Source organism: Sceloporus occidentalis, unplaced genomic scaffold, assembly GCF_023333645.1.
Source record: "Sceloporus occidentalis isolate IW3139 unplaced genomic scaffold, rSceOcc1.0.p SCAF_32, whole genome shotgun sequence".
Taxonomy (NCBI): domain Eukaryota; kingdom Metazoa; phylum Chordata; class Lepidosauria; order Squamata; family Phrynosomatidae; genus Sceloporus; species Sceloporus occidentalis.
In genome coordinates, this window is record NW_028317012.1 from 5083614 (window position 1) to 5093934 (window position 10321).

Consider the following 10321-nt stretch of genomic DNA (forward strand, 5'->3'; position numbering starts at 1 on the left):
ATATGCATTGATTGTTAAGGTGGGCTCACTGGGACACTGGCTTCCGTAACCCCCTTTTGTTAAGTGATGCATTACTTAATATGTCCTGTTTACCTATTGTGCAACACTGCATATCGTGTTAGTGCTATATAAATTAATAAATTGTAATAAGGTACCTTTCTGAGTTGTGGCATGGTCTACTTTCAGACATTCCTCTAATATTACTAATCCGCTATAGCTAATAAGTCAAACTGAACTTAAAAATATATTTATCCTGTTACCAGACCATAGACAACAAGACTTGAGAAAATATAAAAAATGAAAATGCCCTTAAGCGTATCTGATATTATCTAACCAGTGTTGTACACATTTGCAGTCATGCTGTGGTTAAGATTTCACGCTTCTAATAACTCAAGGTAGATCTTTTATTTTAATACATGCTGTATGACTTCTGTTATGGTCTTAACGTTTTTTAAGCATACTAGGCACCAGGGAGCTTCTAAATAATTGGTAGCATGGTGATGTAATACAGAATATTAATCTACTTTTAAAAGTAAGATTTTGAATCAGAGGAACTGCCTTCCCCTCCATGTTTTGATAATTCTTGCCACAGACTGATTTCTTGAAAGAGCCAGACAGTGCTCCACTGAAATTGATGGGAGAGCTTTCCCCCACATGTGCACAAGGGTCTAGACCCCTGCCTGCAACATTCTCGCGACACTGAAAACCCACCCCAGGACGCACTGTGACCGCTGTCGCAAAAAAATAAGAAAAATAGTTTAAAAAATTTATTAAAATCAGGTAAGATGCAAAAACTATTCTCCAGTGATATCAGGAGACCCTTGCAGTACCAACAAAATGAAGGAAAAAAATCCCAAAAGATATATATATATATATATATATATATATATATAAAGGTTTTTATGAGCAAGTCCTAAAATGAGAGTTGTATCTTCACAAAAATCCTGGCATGGAAAGAGTTAAAATACTGACATATCCAAGGGGTGTCTAGTTTTCAAAAAATGTATGATTTGATGGGGTAAATTGAATGGGCACAGATTGACCAGATGTCATTTTAAAAAAAAAAAGCGCACCTCCCAAATGTATGCATGGGTCGCATCACTGTTCTGAATACATATTGGGGGGTTTGGTGTTTGTGGCATATACCAGGGCTGTATATTCATACCTGAAAATACATGCACACACAAAAATACTACCATAATTGGGGCCTTTTAACCCCAAACAGTGGCATATACCAGGGGCTATAAATTCATACCTGAAATACAATGTGTGTGAAGAAACATAAAACACAGAGTTTAACAAAGGCTAGTGGTAGAATTAAAAGTTAAAATACTAGCATTCAAAATCCTAGTTTTAAAACATTTTGGTTTGATGGGGTAAATTGAATTGGCCGACTTCAAAGATGCCCAAATAGTACATGGGGCAGAATGACTCGTTTTTACAAAATAACAAAACAAGATAAAAACATTGGGTATTCCTAAATTCAGGACAAATATTACAATCTACCTAGCAGTTTTTTTCATTATATATAGATAGAGATGATCAAAATAATGGTATCTAAAGAAAGCCCTTCTTGTCTGGAAAAAACCCCAATATGTAACTTGTGTAACACTGAATGAGAGAAAAATTACAGCGAATCATGAGCGCAGTAAAAATGTTAAGATCATTGTCACAAAGGGTACAAAAAATAAAAAACAGTCCTGTCCTTAAGGGGTTAAACACTTGCCTGCCTTTACAGTTAACTCCTGTCATCCTCCTCTTCTTACATGATAGGTACTCCAAAATTATTTCGCAGAAGGGATATTAAACACCAGGGCACCACATTCAGTTGTACATCCAGTGGTAAATGTAATAACTTTACAAATGGTCATATAAATTAACATATTTTTAAATGTCAATATAACTTAATCCCTGGGAAAATCTTCAAACAAATGTCATATTTAATTATAACCATGATAGTGACAACAGACGCCACCAATTTTAGATAGTTTGTTTCTGTGTTTGCATATTGTTTCCTATTTTAGCCCTAAAAACATCTTTGCACTTAAGTGTGATAATATTTAATTTATTAATTTATATTTCATAGCACAGTACAATGGATAAAGAATTTGGTTTTACAAAAACATTGCTTCAACGATTCGTAGACATCCTTGAAAATAGTATATATATATATACAATCCATTGACGAACATGCTTTACATTTTTACACAATACAAAACTGAATTTTGTTGCTGTGCAATGGATTTATGCCAGTTAGAAGCCAAATTAGGATATGGAGTGGGCACTGATCCATGAATGTATAAAAGAGACCAGCAGTGTGCTATTTAATAGAATACATTTTGTTGAAAGTGTGTAAATGGTAAAGACCATAGGTGGACATTCAGTTTAATTTGCTTGTAGTTACATTTGGACTTTTATGTTGAATAAAAGCACAAGTGGGAGGCATGTATTACATTTAAAAGATAGCATGTAGTATTTTATAGCGCATAGGAATAGAATGTACAAGGTGGGTTGCTAACATGTTTTATAAAACTAAGAAATTGGATTTTCCTATCCTTTTTTTTCCATAGTATAGAACATAACCTTTAGGCAAACTCCCTGCCTTTTGTCAACTAACTTTCATTTCTCTGCAAAATACTTTAACCCCTTGATGACAATTGCCGGTCCGGGCACGTCACGGAAATTCAAGTCGATAATGACAAATGACGTGCCAGGACCGGCACGTCTTTAAACGGGTGCATAAAGCGATCTATTTTCGCTTTCTGCACCGAAATGGCGTTGCTGTAATGCCTCGACCTCGAGGCATTCAGCAACGCCATTACATTCAGCAACGCCATTATCGGCACAAAGGGGCCATCTCTGGCCCCTCACCGGGGCGTCAACATCCGCCATACTTTGTATGGCGGCAGACGCCCGTTTTAAAAGCGTTTTAAACTTAAATGGTGTCGCTGGAATGCCTCGATCAGAAGGCATCCAGCGACACCAAACACTTACCTAGGGATGGACTGTGACCGCTCCGTAGAGCGGTCACAGCCGCAGCTGCCGGTGATCTTCGCCATCAGCAAGATGGCGGCGGCCCGGGGAAAAAAAACCAATAAAGTCTAAAAAGTTCGCTAGGCGGTCTCCAGACCCTCTAGAGAACTCTGGCTCCACTTGCAGGTTGAATATAGGTACTGCATTCAACCATGCAAGTCAATGGAGCTCAGCTTTCTAATCACAGTGTGATTAGAAAAAATAAATTAAAAATAAAATAAAATTAATAATAATTAGAAAAAAAATAGTAAAAAACCAGTAAAATGTAAAAATAATTTCCCACTGATGTCACTATCAGGGGAACCTTCAAGTTGAAAAAAATGGTAAAAAAATAAAAAAAATATATATATATAAAAAATATATTTTTGTGAGCAAGTCCTAAAATTAGCATATTAGCTTAAAACAATTCTTGCATGGAAAGAGTTAAAATACTGGCATATTAAATGCCCATGGGGTGTCTACTTTTAAAAAATGTATGATTTGATGAGGTAAATTGAATTGGCCGGGTTCAACAAGGTCCCAATTAACACGGGGGGAAGGATGGCCACACATCTAATTTCCAATTAGAAAAATGCACACGTACCAAATGTGGCCTTTTAGTTCCCCCAAAAATGACAAACCCATGCATGTGGGGTATCACTGTACTCAGGAGATGTTGCTGAACACATATTGGGGTGTCGTGTGACAGCGGCATATACCAGGAGCTGTAAATTCATACATAAAGTAGGTGTGTGTGGGAAAAATACACACACAAAAATACTACTGCAAACTTTGAAAAAATGCTGGTGGTAAAATGTGTGCATGCAAAGAGTTAAAATACCAGCATTTAAAATACCCTGTGGTGTCTAGTTTTCAAAAATATATGGTTTTGTTGGGCACACTGAAATGGCCCGGCTCAAAGATGTACCAAATAGGGGATGGGCAGTGGATCCCCAAATGCCAAAGTTCAACATTGAAAAATGTGCATGCCCTTTGTGGCCCTTTTGCCCCCGAACAGCCAGGCAAAATCATTCATGTGGGGTATCACTGCGCTCAGGAGATGTTGCTGAACACATTTCAGGACAAATAGTAGAATCTATTTAGCAGGTTTTTTTATTAACTTTTATAGATGAGTAAAAGATTTTTCAACTAAAAGTTAGAAACAGTAATTTTTTTCTAAATTTTTCACCATATTTTATACTTTTTTTAATAGTAAATAATATGATACAATCAAAACAATGTCATCTAAAGAAATCCCTTCTTGTCCTGAAAAAAAACAATATCTAATGTGTGTGGGTTCAGTAAACGGGAAAGAAGAAAATTACAGCTAAACATGAGCAGCGCAGAAATGTTAAAACGGCCATTGTCACGAAGGGTACAAAAAGTAAAATCAGCCTTTGTCACGAAGGGGTTAAACAAAAAAATCTTTTGTAATGTCTGTTCTTGGTATGCGTGTCTCGTTATTTTGGTTGCATCCTCATTCTGTTTAAAGTTTCAATTCCACGTCGTCTCATGAACCACAACCTCTTTGGGTTTTCTTCTGTTTCTCACACTCGGAGCTGATGAAGTCCCCTTCGCAAGATACCTCATTATACAGTAGCTCTGTGGCTGTCTGTTTCTTGCTAACAACCCAATATTCTTAGTTCCTTTTTCTTCCTCCATCATTCATTACTACATTTACATAAAAATATATGTGGTATATTCAATGTAGAGCTGATGCATGATAAAAAAATTTCAAACGTCAGGTTTTTTATTTTGATCGAATTTATTTTAAGGAAATTAGGGCTGCAACTAACGATTATTTTCATAATGGATTAGTTGGCCGATTATTTTTTCCATTAATCGGGTAAAAAAAACAATATGCAAATTTTTCGTTTATTTAACCCCTTAACGACAATTGCCGGTCCTGGCACGACACGGAAAAGCATGTGCTTTACGACAATTGACGTGCCAGGACCGGCACGTCTTTAAACGGGTGCAGAAAGCGATCTACTATCGCTTTCTGCACCCAAAAAGCGTTGCTGAATGCCTCGACCTCGAGGCATTCAGCAACGCCGCGATCGGCACGAAGGGGCCATCTCTGGCCCCTCCACGGGGCGTCAACATCCGCCATACTTTGTATGGCGGCGGACGCCCGTTTTAAAAGCGTTTAGGAGGCGATCGACGATCGCCTCCTAAACTTAAATGGTGTCGCTGGAATGCCTCGATCAGGAGGCATCCAGCGACACCAAACACTAACCTTTTGATGGGCTGTGACCGCTCCGGAGAGCGGTCACAGCCGCAGCTGCCGGCAATCTTCGCCATCAAGGAAGATGGCCGCCGTCCTGTAACAGGAACCACAAATTTTAAAAGTTCGCTAGACGGTCCAGACCATCTAGAGAACTTTGGCTCCACTTGCAGGTTGAATACAGGTACTGCATTCACCATGCAAGTCAATGGAGCCCAGCTTTCTAATCACAGTGTGATTAGTAAAAATAAATTAAAAAATAAAATAAAATTAATAATAATTAGAAAAAAATAGTAAAAAAACAGTAAAATGTAAAAATCATTTCCCACTGATGTCACTATCAGGGGAACCTCCAAGTTGAAAAAAAATGTTAAATTTTTTTTTAAAAAAAATAAAAAAAAAAAATATATATATATAAAAAATATATTTTTGTGAGCAAGTCCTAAAATTAGCATATTAGCTTAAAACAATTCTCGCATGGAAAGAGTTAAAATACTGGCATATTAAATGCCCGTGGGGTGTCTACTTTTAAAAAATGTATGATTTGATGGGGTAAATTGAATGGGCCAGGTTCAACAACGTCCCAATTAACACGGGGGGAAGGATGGCCACACATCTAATTTCCAATTAGAAAAATGCACACGTACCAAATGTGGCCTTTTAGTTCCCCCAAAAAATGACACACCCATGCATGTGGGGTATCACTGCACTCAGGAGATGTTGCTGAACACATTATGGGGTGTCGTGTGACAGCGGCATATACCAGGAGCTGGAAATTCATACATAAAGTAGGTGTGTGTGGGAAAAATACACACACAAAAATATTACTGCAAACTTTGAAAAAATGCTGGTGGTAAAATATGTGCATGCAAAGAGTTAAAATACCAGCATTTAAAATACCCTGTGGTGTCTAGTTTTGAAAAATATATGGTTTTGTTGGGCACACTGAAATGGCCCGGCTCAAAGATGTACCAAATAGGGCATGGGCAGTGGATCCCAAATGCCAAAGTTCAACATTGAAAAAAGCGCATGCCCCAAATGTGGCCCTTTTGCCCCAAAACAGCCAGGCAAAATCATTCATGTGAGGTATCGCTGTACTCAGGAGATGTTGCTGAACACATATTGGGGTGTTTTGTGATAGTGACATATACGAGAACATTTTAATTCATACCTGAATTAAAATGTGTGTGGAAAACCAAATGCAAAAAAATGACTACCACAAAGTTTGACAAAGACTGGTGGTAGAATAAGTGCTTGGAAAGAGTTAAAATACTAGCATTTGAAATACCCTGGGGTGTCTAGTTTTCAAAAATATATGGGTTTATTGGGCACACTGAAATGGCCCGGCTCAAAGATGTACCAAATAGGGCATGGGCAGTGGATCCCCAAATGCCAAAGTTCAACATTGAAAAATGCGCATGCCCCAAATGTGGCCTTTTTGCCCCCAAACAGCCAGGCAAAATCATTCATGTGGGGTATCGCTGCACTCAGGAGATGTTGCTGAACACATATTGGGGTGTTTTGTGATAGTGACATAAACTAGAACATTTTAATTCATACCTGAAGTAAAATGTGTATGACAAAACAAATGCAAAAAAATGACTACCATAAAGTTTGACAAAGACTGGTGGTAGATATGGTGCATGGAAAGAGTTAAAATACTAGCATTTGGAATACCCTGGGCTGTCTAGTTTTCAAAAATATATGACTTGATGGGGTAAATTGCATTGGCCGGCTTCAAAGATACCCGAAATGGCACATGGGGGGAAGAATTACCAGATTTGGAAAAAATGGCTTTGAAATAGCAAAACGCTACCTGTACTTATTGCCCCATAATGGGTAGAAAAAAGCAAAAAAACATAAAAACATTGGGTATTTCTAAACTCAGGACAAATAGTAGAATCTATTTAGCAGGTTTTTTCATTACCTTTTATAGATGAGTAAAAGATTTTTCAACTAAAAGTTAGAAACAGTCATTTTTTTCTAAATTTTTCACCATATTTTATAATTTCTTTAATAGTAAATAATATGATACAATCAAAACAATGTCATCTAAAGAAAGCCCTTCTTGTCCTGAAAAAAACAATATCTAATGTGTGTGGGTTCAGTAAACGGGAAAGAAGAAAATTACAGCTAAACACAAGCAGCGCAGAAATGTTAAAAAGGCCATTGTCACAAAGGGTACAAAAAGTAAAATCAGCCTTTGTCTCGAAGGGGTTAAAATAAAAACTTATAATTTACAATGGCATTTCACGATTTGCCTTCTTATTTTACTGACATAATAATTAAAGCTATATTTTAACAAGAACTCAAAAAATACCAAAAAAAGCTTTACTAGTAAATATTAATGTAAACTATTTTTGCCCAGTTATGCACATCTCACCCCCAGCTTGGCTCTCTGTCCCAGAAATGCCTTACACCCCCTATATGCTACTCTGCCCCTATATATGCCTTATAGCCTCCTATATGTCAGAGATGCCACTGTGCCCCCTTATACCTCCTATATGCTACTCTGTCCCCTGATATGCCTTATACCCCCTCCTGATATGCCTTATAGCCCCCTATATGCCACTGACATGCCACTCTGTCCCCTGATATGCCTTATACCCCCTATATGCCACTGTGCCCCCTGATATGCCTTATAGCCCTATATATGCCACAGTGCCCCGATATGCCACTGTGCCCCCCTGATATGCCTTATAGTTCCCTATATGCCTTTTACCCTTGATATGCCACCATGCCCCCTGATATGCCTTTTACCCCTATATGCCACTGAGATGCTACTGTGCCCCCTGATATCCCTTTTACCCCTATATGCCACTGAGATGCTACTGTGCCCCCTGAAATGCCTTGTAGCCCCTTTATGCCACTGTGCCCCCTGATACGCCTTATAGCCCCTTAATGCCACTGTCCCCCCTGATATGTCTTATAGCCCCTTTATGCCACTGTGCCCCCTGATATGCCTTATAGCCCTTTTATGCCACTGTCCCCCCTGATACCACTGTGCCCCCTGATATGTCTTATGCCCCCATATAAGAAAAACTGACATTGCTAAAATAGTTTTTTTATATTTATTTAATATAGACAAAAAAATACACAATACAATATAAATATATGGACAATATAAACAATAAATCAAATATTACAGACATCAAAAAATAAAAAAACACAAATGCACATAATTAAAAGATCCCACTAAAATTCTACCTGCCCCACCAGGGGTTAATATATCAACAGAAGAAACACAGGGCAAATGAGGATAAAGATAATACTTACCCAGTGCTGCTTACTTGTCCTGTTTTTCTTCTGTTGATATATTAACCCCTGGTGGGGCAGGTGGAAGTGGCAGTGAGATGAAGTACCGGAGGTTGCGCACATCGCGCACTAAAATCCAAATCCCCTGCACCGCTGCACGGGATCTGGATCCTCTCCGGCTGCCGGTAGGGGTCTGTGCAGACAGACGCTTCTCCCCTCCACTTCCGTTGGGGCTTCCATGATGGAAGCCGCACCGGAAGGTCACGTGGCGCCGGGTTCAGTAATAGAAGCCCCGGCAGAATTGGAGGGGAGAAGCGGAAGGGGAGGGGAGAAGCGGAGGATGTCTGCGCGTTTTGCACAGACCCTGACCGGGTGGCAGAGAGGATCCAGGTCTCCTGCAGCTTTGCGGGGGGTCTGGATTCTACAGTTATAATCCGATCTCTATTTGAGATCGGATTATAGAAGGGAGTTTTTCAGAGCATTTGCTCTGAAAAACATCATTTTATAAATCGATAAAAATCGATTCAACTAATCGATTATGAAAATCATTGACAACGATTTTCATAATCGATTATTATCGATTTTATTGATTCGTTGTTGCAGCCCTAAATGAAATGCTTTTGCAGGAAAAATATATCTAAAGATAGTTTTCTATTTAAGATACATTATTATTTACCATGAAATAGAGCTTTTCGTTTGGACCCAGCTTTTTTTTTTTTTTAAAGATATTTTGTTTAAGACTTCTTTTAATAAACACTGACATGTAAGCAAATACAAGAATATGTATTCTATATAGTGTTATTCTTTTAGTTAAATAAAACAATTTAAGTGGTTCCCTAAATATGAGTGATTAACCCATTAACTGAAGTCAGTTCTGATATAGCCGTTTTACTAATTGGACAGGTTATTATTGTTCTGTAAATGTTTTTGTTAATATAAAATCTTCATCTGGTTGCAAATATTAAAGATTATAACTGCCAGCAAGAATGAGTGTTTACATTTAAAAAGCACGATTTAAATCGGGTCTTAATGACTAGCGATTTAAATTGGGATTTAAATAGACTTGATTTAAATCAAATCCACCCTGTAGGAAATAATGAATTGAATATTGATATTGATGCTGTAAATAACATAATGGTGTAGCTTTTCACGCAATAAAAAGCTTTTTTATGACGCACAAAAGGAATTATTTTATAGTAATACTTTTTAACCCCTTGACTGCTAACGACGAAATGGTGCCGTCGCTAGCAGCCCCAGTCAGGTGCTAATGACGGCACCATGCCGTCTCTAGCACTACCCTACCTTGATGGAGGTCTGTGGACCCCCATCACCACCTACCCTGGCGATCCGCCCCTCATATTGAAGGGCATCACTGGGACCACCCGATCCGGCCAGTAATGACGCTATGGCGTCACCGCGCAACTTTATTGAAAACTGACAATTGTCAGTTAAAGAGGTATCGGGGCATGCTGTTTAGATGCCTGTATCTCAGGCATCTAAGCAGCTACAGACCCCCAACATATACCGTTGGAAAGGTATAATGCTTGTGAAAAAAGAATAAAAAATATTAAGTTAAAAAAATAAAAATGTACAAAAAAAGTAAAAAAAATTATTTGGGGGTTTCTAAAGGCAGATAAATAAAGATCAAAATTGCCTAGAGACCACCCAAATTAAATTATCTAAACATAAACTAGTTTAACTTTAAAAAAAAAAGTAAGTATTGTAGCTAAATGATCACTGTGGTAGCCAATGTTACCACAGTGATCATATAGCTATGAAAAAGTCACATTCCCATTTTAAAAATGGCCGATACTAAATTTTAACCCC